General features: G+C 38.0%; 1 long non-coding RNA gene across 1 annotated transcript; it reads right to left on the bottom strand.

The window, feature by feature from the left end:
* Positions 1-3,801: 3,801 nt before the first annotated feature.
* LOC105549227 lies at positions 3,802-11,470 on the bottom strand. The gene is made up of 3 exons (XR_001007517.1): positions 11,352-11,470; positions 10,381-10,425; positions 3,802-3,928 (listed from the first exon to the last, which is right to left on the bottom strand). It is a non-coding gene; the product is annotated as an uncharacterized LOC105549227 (long non-coding RNA).
* Between the last annotated feature and the right edge of the window lie 376 nt (positions 11,471-11,846).

Here is an 11,846-nt window from a genome sequence, read left to right as displayed (position 1 = left end):
GACTGAATGTCGGTGTTCCCCTAAAGTTCCCTTGTTGAAATCTCACCCTCAGCACGATGGTATTTAGAAGTAGGATCTTTGAAAGATAATTAGGCCATGAGGGTAGAGCCCTCATAAATGGAATAAGTGCCCTTATAAGAAGAGGGCAGAGAAGTGTGTAGCTCTTACTTCACCAGCGAATATAGGGAGAAGTTGGCCGTCTTCAACCCAGAAGAGAGTTCTCACAGCACCTGCTGGGACTCTGATAGTGGACTTGCAGCCTCCACAACTGTGAGAAATATGCTCCTGTTTTAAAGCCAACCAGTCTATAGTACCATGTTGTAGCAGTTTAAACTGACTAAAATATTCCTTTTTTGCATAGTCAGTCTAGCTAAAGTTTTATCATTTTAAAAAATATTTTTCAAAGTCAATGCTTGGTTTTATTAATTTTCTCTATTTTGTGTTCTATTTTATTTTCACTCTGTTCCTTTATTAGATATTCTTGATACAATGTTTGGATATAATTTGTTCTTCCATTTCTAGTTTCTTAATATAGAGCTTAGATTATTTATCTGAGACCTTTCTTTGTGTGTGTGTGTGTAAAGCTATAAATATTCTTCTGAACATTGCTTCAGCTACAAACCATAATTTTATGTTGTTTTAGTTTCATTCAGTTAAAATTCCTTTCTAATTTTCTCTTTGGTATCTTCATTTATCTTTTTCTTACTTAGAAATGAGTTGTGTTATTTCCAAAACTTTGGAAATTCCCAAATTTTTTTTCTCTTGTTGATTTCAAATGTATTCCATTTTGTTTAGAGAACATACTTTGCATGATTCCAGTTCTTTCAAATTTATTTATAATTTTTTTGTAGAACATCATATGGTTTATCTTACCCAAAGTTACAGCAGTTTTTCATAAATAAACATTTCTGAATGTGTTACTTTGATTTAGAAAATTTCCAGAGCTCTGAAATGATTGTTTTTGACAATTGATTTAGTTCCCACTTGCTTTTGGGGGAGAGGATTTGCCTATCTTATTACTCTGCAATAGCCAGAAGTCCAACCCCAATTAAATTATGTAATTTAAAATTTTATAGGGCCTTGATGTTTGACTGGCATTTGATTTTTCCCAGTAGGTGGTAAGCTCTTTAGATTCATATTCATCTTTGTGTTTTACATGGCACCTATCACAGGGTTCGCAAATTCCTTAACTTCAGTGATTGGCTTTCAAATGCACTTTTCCATTAGAAAACTCATTGAATGACTGAACAGATTCATACAAAATGGCAATTTTAAAAAGATCTCATATTGTCATTCTTTCTTTCATTGATCAAAAAAGGAATTTCCACCATTTTAACATGCATCGATTAGAAAGTAATAATTTGTTAAGAGGTTTATCAAAACACTTGTTTTAATGCTAGAAAACTGTTGAGTGAAGATCAGCATAGCAATCTCAGTATTCACTGAATGAAGTTTAAAGGGATATTACCAATTTCTGCTGGGAGCATTTTAACAACAGGCAATAGCTTTAATAGTAGCGAATTTAAATCTGATACTACTTTTTACAGTATATGTTTTAGGATAATGGTTCATAAAGCACAGAGCCTAGAGGACCAATTTCCAAGCCAAAGTGGGAGGTGGGGCTCACTAGGGCTGTATTATTGTTTACTTTTATATTTGAGTCTCAGTTATTACTTTCAGATGTTTGTAAGAGCCACCTTTGCTTCTCTCACTCAGGCTGTTTATAAAAGTTTCCCTGTACAGTTTTATCTAATCTCCAGTAATATATATGCTGAATTCTTTAATCTTTTTGACTTTTTCATGATAAAAAGTCACACACTTTAATTCCATTTTCAGCAAAAAAATAATTCAATTAAAGTTGTATACAAAAATTATTCAGAGAAAAGTATTCAGAGAAAAATTGCCTTTAATTTTAACCTCATTTTCCCTAATGACACTGGTTAAAATAAAATAGGGTGAAATCAAGCTAATTAAGTACATACGTAAATAAAATCATGACTGTTCTTGAGACTCTTGGTCAGATAGCAGATCTACTGGTCTTACAGTTAGTAACCATGCTCCTTAGGGTGACAGAATGGAAACAGTCCCTCATTTAGTCTAGCCAAAATTTCCATAGTAAATTAATTTGCAGACTTTCTTTGTAAAATAGTGTTGGAGAATGTATGAGTGACCTTATATAAGTCCATTATGTTTTATTATGTTTACAGAAACAACAAAGATGTAGTACTAAACAAAGATAAAAGCAGAGGAGTTGTATTACTTTTAAAATAATATTGGCTGGGCGTGGTGGCTTGCACATCTGTTAGCTCAACACTTTGGGAGGCCAGGAGTTTGACATTAGCCTGAACAACATAGTGAGATCCCGTATCTATTGAAAAAAAAATTAGCTTTGCCTAGTAGTGCATGCCTGTTGTCCTAACTGCTGGAGAGGCTGAGGCAGATGGGATTGCTTGAGCCCAGAATTTGGAGATTGCAGAGCTATGATTGCACCACTGCACTGCAGCCTGGATGATGGGGCAAGACCCTGTCTCTAAAATAAATAAGCCTGGCACTGTGGCTCACATCTGTAATCCCAGCACTTTGGGAGGCCAAGGCGGGTCAATCAACTGAGGTCAGGAGTTCAAGAGCAGTCTGGCCAAAATGGCTAAATCTCACCTCTACTAAAAATACAAAAATTAGCCAGGTGTGGTGGCACGCACCTGTAATCCCAGCTACTCGGGAGTCTGAGGCATGAGAATCACTTGAACCCGGGAGGCGGAGGCTGCAGTGAGCTGAGATTGCTCCACTGCACTCCAGGCCTGGGTGACAGAGCAAGACTGTCTCAAAAAAAAAAAATATATATATATATACACAAAAAATATATATATATTTATTTATATTTAATTACCTAATTAATTAAATAAAATATTATTGATGAGCATTATGTTATTAATTTCCATTTATAGTCTTGCTTATTAAAATTATTTAGAATAGTTTTCTTCACAATTCCCATTTTGCCCTTTGTTTTGAGGTGATGTAAACAATATCTCTACTTACATAGTTTTTAACTCATATGTTATCTGACTGGTTCTCCAGCTAATACCAATAGTTTTAAAACTATTTCTCTAATGTCTTCATCACACATGCCAGTTGTTACCATAATCCCAGAGACGCAGAGAATCAGCTGTAAATGGTAAGAATGATCTTAAAAAGTGAGGATTTAAACTTTTCATAGCTTGGAGGGTTATTTCTCAAACCTCCACCCTATTCCTGGGATGTGGCCTTCTTCTGCCTGTGATATCTTTGTACCAAATCACATTACTTCCATGGGCACATTTCTCAAAAACCAGAGAGAAGTGCACAGATTCTGGTCTTCTTCTTCACCTCATTTCTTCCAAAACTATTGGTTCAAAATCTCTTCTCTGATTGTAGTTCTTGGGAGAAAATTTTCATCTTCCTTTACTAAATTCAACTCTCAGTTTTTTTTGTTTTGTTTTGTTTTTCCTTTTCAAAATAATGAAAACATCTACAAACATTTTCAAGTCACCATTTGTACCAGTTGTGCATATGATAAAAATCTCCAGGTTTTTAAAAAGTTATATAAAAATAAACTCACTTACACTAAAACTGGTAATTTGGAGTTTTATTGATTGAATAGGGATTATTTTAGACGTGGATGATGAATACAAGCACACCAAAATTCCAAGGATTGGCTATTAGTAATATAGTTCATATTTTGGAAAAATCTGAATTTTATATACATTTAAATGCTTGCTTTTTCTTCCTGTATTCCCTCCATGACACGAATAAATAAAGCATTAAAATGAAAAATGCCTTTTATTTAGATTACCATTCAAATTTGTATCTAGTTCTGTCTTCCATTCACATTTTTCTGTAAAACTCATGAAACTTTCTTAGCCAGAATCTCACAGCAGTTTTAGCAACTTTTCTAAAAAACAAAACAAATAAATAGACAAACAATAAAACTTCACAAATTTTAATGGGGCCATACAAACTCTAAAAGGTGAAAAGACATTTACACTATCTAGTCTATTATCTAGCTTTTAAAATCCACCAGAGGTTATATGTTTTGCTCTAAGTCACACTGCTGGCTAAATTAGAAACACAGCTAGAATTCTGGCATTCTGACCATGAATCCAGGGCTCCTTCCGACTGAATTTGCAGTTCTGGCTTTGAGTCCAAAAAGACTAAGTGATATCCTGGAAATACATCAGATCTGCAGAAATGTGCATGACTTCAATGAAAATATTTGTTCAGGCTGTGCAGGGTGGCTCACGACTATAATCCCAGCACTTAAGGAGGCAGAAGCAGGAGGATAGCTTGAGCCCAGGAGTTAGAGACTAGCCTAGGCAACATAGCAAGACCCCAGTCTCCACACAAAGGAAGGCAAAAACAAAACAATAAAATATTTGTTCAGAGGGCAAGGAGCAAAAGATATTGGTGAACTCCTTTCCTTTGGAAATAACATATTAAGTATCTTGTGTATTTTCACCCAGCATTGGTATGTCATGATTCATCTGGTGCTAAATAAGTTAGATTGGTGCTAAGATGCACACGGTGAAGCTTAAAGAAAACATGAAAAGGACATCAGGTCTTTCCAGGCAAGGAAGCTCCTTTTCGTCCATGAATGGCGCTTTGAGCCTCTAGATACATTCATCTCCCTCATTGCTTTAGCTACAAAAGGTCTGTTATTGGAGGATTGTCCCAACAAGTGTAAGGCACCGTTTAATGAAGGAGAACAGGAACAGCTTGATCGCATTCCTCTGCCACTAACACTTTGCTCTGGTTATCTCTGTGGAATTTTTTCCCAAGAAATCCTTTGGCTGAATGTGGAGGAACAGAGGGGAAGGACTTGGGGCTGTTGCGGCAGTGGAGCCCCGCCTCTGCAGGTTTCGCCCACACTATGGACATGCTGTGCAACCAGGGGTGAGGGTGTCCTGGCTTCCACGCCCACCACCATATTCCCCTGTCCCTTGCAACCTGGTCTTCCTGCTGTGGCTACTAACGTCTGTTGCCTCCCTGCTCATCGCTGCTCCTCACACACGTGAGGTTTTGGAAGTTGTCATGCTGGATATTGTTAAGTTGTTGATCCTTCCAAGAGCAGCTGCTGCGCTACCATTTATAAAAGGCCAGGAAGACTCCGGCTCCCTTTGTCCAGCACATTCTGATTGTGGTCAATCCCAACAGAAACACATGTAGTGAAATGAAGGCCGGGTATGTGGGTCTTTTCCTATGCTGCAAAATGGATTCATTGTTCTGTGGAATTTGAGCCTGACCAGGACAGCAGGACTTAGAAGCCCCAGGACTGAAAATAAACTCCACAGTCTTCCAGATTCACAGGGGTCAGGACAGGAGGAGACATAGAAGAATCTCATGTTCCAAAGACAAACTCTCCTGCCACCAAATACCCACATTCTCGGAAGTCAAGAGTATTTGGACGTCTCCCAGTGCCAGACTTGCTTGCATTTCACATCTGGGCATGGTGTTGCCCCAGGGCTAAGATAAACTCATGGTGGGGAAGTCCTGGGACACCGAAGTGTTCAAGAAATATCTTTTCTCATTCAGGAATTATTCCCCTATCAAATCCCGGGAATTATTTTGGGAGTCAGACAGAAATTTAAGTCTCATCATCACGACTGCCTTCACAACCACCACTGCCATAACCGGTCATCCAAATGACTTGCCCAAAGCCACACAGCTGAGACATTCCAGGCCAGGACAACCACGCAGGCCCCGGACCCTGGGCCCTGTGCTCCCTCCTCTTCACATCGTAAGTTAAAGGGACATTCGTTATTTTTAGATGATCCAAGGGTGGATGTGTAGGAAGATAGTTGAGAAAATATGCATTAGGCCAAATTTTATAAGTATAAATTGATTAAATAATATAATAAAAATTTAAATATATATTCAGAGATATATATGAGAAAGAGAAACAGAGATGATAGAAATGATGAAGACAGAGACAAGGTAATATGACTCTAGGAGACCAGGGAAGGTCACAGATCTCAAAACATGACCTCTCAAACTGCTGGCTGCAGGTTGTAATTCAATTATTCATTCAGCAAGAATGTATTTATCAAGTTCTTAAGATTAAAGTGATAAACATGATTCAGTTCCAGCCCTGGAGAAGTTCAACATTTGGAAGGAGCAGAGGCTAGTATTAAGTATCGTGGATGCCTAGAGGAGAAAGAGATGTCTTCTATTTTGGGCATAGACATTGGTGAAAATCCCAACTTTGTCAGTAAAATGTATCATTTTTAAATGTTGTCAATCATTCATCTCTACATATGGCAATGAAGGACAAAGACTCTGGATGAAGTATAGCAAGAGAAACTATTATAATAGAGCCTTCAAGAAGGAATAAAACTTGGGATATGGGAAAAGATAACATGAGCATAGGAGAGAAAGTGCTGGCTCTCAAAGCAAATTTTATTCATTTGTATGAAGGTCTGACAGGGACGATGAAGATGAGTCATGAAGATAAGGGTGAGTCACCAAGTTTTCAAAGATAACTTTGAAACACATGTCAAGTTTTATAGAAAAACCATACTCTAGTGCAATAATGGAGTCAATAGATCCCTGGTTCAGCACGGCAGGTCTAAGAGCATACTTAATGTATTCATTAAGTAAACATTTATTGAATAGATCTGATATATCAAGAACATGACCAGCATGAATGTAAAGGGATGAACAAGACATAATAACTGTACTTATGAGATTCAATGTGTGGTGGCCAAGCCAATAGTCTAGGAGCTAAAACTAACCTTTGTTCAATCTAGGACTCCAGGACCAGATGCCCATCATGGAAAGCAGTTGTGCTTGCCTTCCCACAGTGAAATGCAGTCGTACATACAGGACACGGTTCATGTCTCCTAGAGTGGTGATAGATGAAGACTAAGGTTTCTCTGCCTCCATGTTAATGCATCTTCCTGTTAGGCATCTATCACTGTCAGCATCAATTGAATTTTTTCTGAACTTGCCATGTATCCATCAATACTTCTGAGCATTGCCTGCCACCGCCTACTCTTCTTTCACCATTATGTTTCATTATTATGCCCTACCTCCTACTACCTAAAATCCCCTGAGACTTGCTTTCTCTATTTATTGCAACAATGTCACTGCCACCGCCCAAGTCCAGGCCCTAGTCATATGGCTCACACATTATCAGCCACAGCCTTCTAGCTTGCCCCCTCCCTCTGAGTCTCATATCACCAAATATATCTGAGAAACCGTTGCATAAATGATCTTTCTAAACAGCATACCTAATCGTGTTTCAGCCCTGATGTAAATTCACCAGAGACCTCTTCTTCTCCTGTCTCCTCTCATACACCCTAGCTTGAGTGTCCCGTGCATACTCTCCATCCTAGCGCATGGCTTTGTGGACAGACTCTACTCTGGTCTCATCACCTCCATGCACCATTCTCTCCAGTTTTGCTTCAATATTTGCTGTTCCTTGCTCATTGGCCTTTATACAGGCCATTTACACAACTAGAATGCCCTTTCTTCTCCTTCATCCAGCAGCTGACACCTACTTCTACATCAAATCTAAGAACAGCTCACTTCTTTCAGAAGTTTTTCCCCTACTGGCTAATTTAAATGATTACAGGCTTACATGATATCCAAGTGGATAAGGTTATTATAAGTTTTCCTCACTGCTTTGTATTTACTACTATATTTCTCTTGCTTCCCACTAAATAGTCAAAAAGTAGTTGATAGAGGGAATAAAGGGTAAACAAGTGAATGAGAATCTTGTCATCTCTCCTCCCTTGTTTTGCTTTAATTTATTTTCAAATTGGAGAAGGGAAAAAAATGATTCCTTAAAAACAAACCAAAAAATGCCCTTAAAAATGAGCAGAGAAATTCTACCCCTCGAATCCCACCCTACTCTAGAAAGCTGAGAAAATGTAAGTATTCATTGTTTGGAGGAATATTCTCTTCCTTTTCCTGTCTCCAGTGGCTCGTTTTCCTGAAGAAGGTCAATGGACCGCATGGGGCCATTCAAAGCCAGCCAAGGTCACATGGATGGGGTTTGCTGGCTTCATCTCAGAGGATCTCCGGTTGAGTTGAATAAAGTTGCAACTTTATACATTTGGCTCATGCAAAGTCTTTTTAAAATAAGACTCTTCCATCTGAATTTCAAAACTTATGCATATAGGACTTCCCCATTCCCTAAAGACTCTTATTTCTAGCTGAGTTCCAACATCACTTGTGCTCACAGGATGCATAAAACAAATTATCCTTCTGGTCCACACCCTGAATTTCACAGAATTAGACATTTTTCCTGTCTCCTAGGAAGATGCAAAATTTATTACATCCAGTTCTCAGAAATACATACAGTTAAGCAAGTCATTTTCTATTTTGTATCTTTCTAATTCCTACTGGTACTTCTTGAAGCCTCCAATGAGGCAAATCTTCATAATAACTTTAATAAAATCTTACTACCCCATATTTTCCTCATGTTACTGAGCCATGATAAACTGCAATGTAACTGAGTGAAATGGAGAGTCGGTTGAGGTGGGCATGGTAGGGAAGCATCAATGTGCTTTCTGTGCTCTCTTGTTCAATTATCCTGCAGGGGAATTCTCTAATCACGGCATATTCAGCTTAAATAATAGAAAAATGGAAAACTTTACCTAGAGAGGGTGAATGAATCATCTCATACAATAATTTTGCTTTATAAATGAAAAAAACCAAACAGAGAAAGTAATTTGTCTGTGACTACAGTCACTGGCAAAGCTAGATGCAGGATCTTGACTATAAGTATTAATATCACTAATTTGAGAGGTCCAGGAAGATCCTAACATCCTGAAAAAAATGTTCTGGGAGATATGTATGCATAGTAAGGATTTTGGCTTCATCCATTTCAAAAAGCTCGAGACAGTAAAAAATGTTGAGAGTTATATTCAAAGATCCTGTAAGCTCAAGGAGTCTCTTATTCTACAAAACATTCTTTGCACCTGTGTTATCTCTAGTATAAGTTCAGAAGAAGAAAAAAAACAAAATTTTCCTTTTTTCCCCCAAACACAAGTCTTATTTCAATTGAATTTCTTTCTTCCTTAGAACTTATAGATAAGCTTTCGCACAACAAAATAGTTCAAGGAACTTTAAGTTTTTCAATAGATTCACAAGTAGGTTTTATTTCTACCTTCCTTTAAGAAAATACGTAGCAGTATTCAAATCTTTGTGACCATCAAATTTTACCATATTGGGAAATTTTTGTCTAACAGTAACTCTATTAAGTGCATTGCCCAGAAGACCACAAAATTCCTAATATGCCAGTCCAGATAGACTCATAGCATTCATAGCATTATAGATGAAGCTGAGAGGACTTCAATTCCCATCTAGTGAAAGTCTCCACTGTTAGAAATAACAATGACTTCCAAAGGGGAGTGACTTGGAGAAGAGTATATTGTAGCTAGTGGCCAAGGAGCCCAGGACTCAAAAAAAAAAAAAAAAAGAGGCCAGGTGGGGGCATTATATGAGTTTTGGGACTCATGATGTTAATGCTTCTTGGTACTCCTTCAACATTGGTAAAACATACAGTAGGCATTAGGTGAGGTTCAGGCATGGACCATGATATCATGGATGGAGGGACGAACAAAGAACTGTTCCTCTCCTTGGACTCATAAATGAATGAGAGAAAATAGGTTTCTTCTAGAATATCTGTTGAAATATGAAGTGTCTCAATTTTCAATATGTGTCTCTACAATGACCCAGATGTTCAGAACAACTTTCATTAAACCCTGCTAACTCAGATTCAGTTTGCCCCAGAGACCATGATAAAGATGAAGACGATGGTTGAGTATATATTATTGGTAACAAGAAACAGTATTTTTATACACTGAAGTCACCTAACATCTCACTTTTTTTATCTTTATAGGTCAAAAGTGCTTTCATCCAGTGGAAATAATGACTTCATATTGCAGAAAAAAGGAAAGATGACATTTGGTTTGCTTTATTAAAGACTTAGTCTATTAATTATAAATGAACCTTTGTACACGGTCACTGAGAGGCAAAGTGTAATGTGACTTTTATATCCAAGAAAGCATGAAAACATCAACATGACTGTTGGCCCTGTGAGATGGAGGTCTCAAATCTGTAGTCTGGTTAACCCTCTTCCTTTAATGTTGCTTTAATGTTTTCTCTTTATTTATTACTTACGAAGCCTCTTGCACACCAGGTAGTCTGCAGAGGCTAGAAAATCAGAGATGAATAAAACTTGATGCATATCTTCAAAGTGCACAGAGAAGGCTGGAACCAGTGGTGAATCTTTGCACAATGAAGAGGGAGGTGGTCCTACCTGGGAGTGTGCTGGGGAAGTTCTGTGCATGAACATGTGAGGGGTTCTGTAAGAATTACCACCTGCTCACCAAATCCTACCACATCCTGTAGCTCAGGTGAATTCTCCAAATGTATCTAGGATACCTGGATGATATTGAGGAAAATTATAAAAGAATGCTGGAACGCAATTATATATGCAATTGTGTGCTACTCAGATACCTTCTTACATTAGACTCTGGAGTAAATTAACCAGGGGCGGTTTGCAGAACCCCTGATTTGAGATAAAATGTTGTAGCCACTAGCACTGCCCCTCATGCCCCAATTGTGAAAACTTCTCTCATGTTGCAGAAGATGGGAGAGCAGTGTCTGATGGCAGTATGCTATAGGAAGTCAAGCAGGCTGGTATGGTTATAACCAGAAGCCAGGTCACACACAACCAGGTGGTGAATACTCATCAAAACAGGGACAACCATGGCTTGACACTAAGGAGCCTCTGAGTGGAATAAGAGTAATCATTGCAATCTTACCAAGTTCAGAGGTCAGCACACAATGATCTTGATTTCAGCTGGAGCTATACATCATTCAACCAGCCACTGATCATGCCTCATTTTATCAATGCTGAGAGCAAAGAAATCCTGCCCATCATAAAAGACAAGGCCCTATCTCAAGATTTTAAAATCTAGCTTGGATACCAATCTAGGGAAAAAGTAGCATCTCCCAAACATCCTTTCCCCTTCCTTGAAATCTCTCTTGTTCCTCTTCTGATTCTTGTTTCTTTCTGCCTTTCTATTCTAATGATTTTCCCTAATTTTACACCCAGGAATAATTATTATATTAATAGTTTCTATTATAATAAAAGCTAACATTTTTCTAAGTGCTTACTTTGCACCAGACTCTTTCTGAAAAGCTTTGAGTATATTGGTCCATTTAATCCCCATAATAAAGTTAGAAACTATTTTAACCAGTCATATATTTTACTTCCAATATGAATCATTCAGAAGTGAAATGACTTGCCGAAAGCCACATAGTGATTAAGCAGGGGAGCTGGCCTTCAGATCCTGCAACCTCACCTTAGAGCTTGATCCCATAAGGACTGCTGTCCTCTCTGCTCACTGCCTTGTCCTCACAGCCCAATTTCGTCACACGTGTGTTACAGCTGACTCCAGTAGGAAATCCAGCTTCTCTTTGGCCCATATGATGTTTAAAACACCTCTTAAAGGTTTTGCCTTTTGTGTGAGTCCTGTCATTTTTGATGGTCCCAGGAATGGCCAGTATGACTCTCCACTCTGCTTGGCTCAAGGTTGATTTTTCATGACTCAACATGGAATCACCAATAATGTCTTTGTGAACTGTCCATAATAAAAATTAGGAGGGTCTTTAGAAAGATGTGGCTTTTATTAGGTTTAAGAATGACAAAATATTAAAATCAAACCTAAATTACTGTTCATGTTATAATTTAAATTTTGGGAGATGTGGTAGGGGCTCCACCATCTAATCTAAACTATTTCTCTCCAATTGAAAGAGGAAACTTTTTGCAATCCCAAATGGCTAATTTCATGATACTA

This window comes from Mandrillus leucophaeus, unplaced genomic scaffold (genome assembly GCF_000951045.1).
Source record: "Mandrillus leucophaeus isolate KB7577 unplaced genomic scaffold, Mleu.le_1.0 Scaffold1110, whole genome shotgun sequence".
NCBI classification, from domain to species: Eukaryota; Metazoa; Chordata; class Mammalia; order Primates; family Cercopithecidae; genus Mandrillus; species Mandrillus leucophaeus.
The sequence above is the reverse complement of the archived record's forward strand: the minus strand, read 5'-3'. Positions and strand labels throughout refer to the sequence as shown.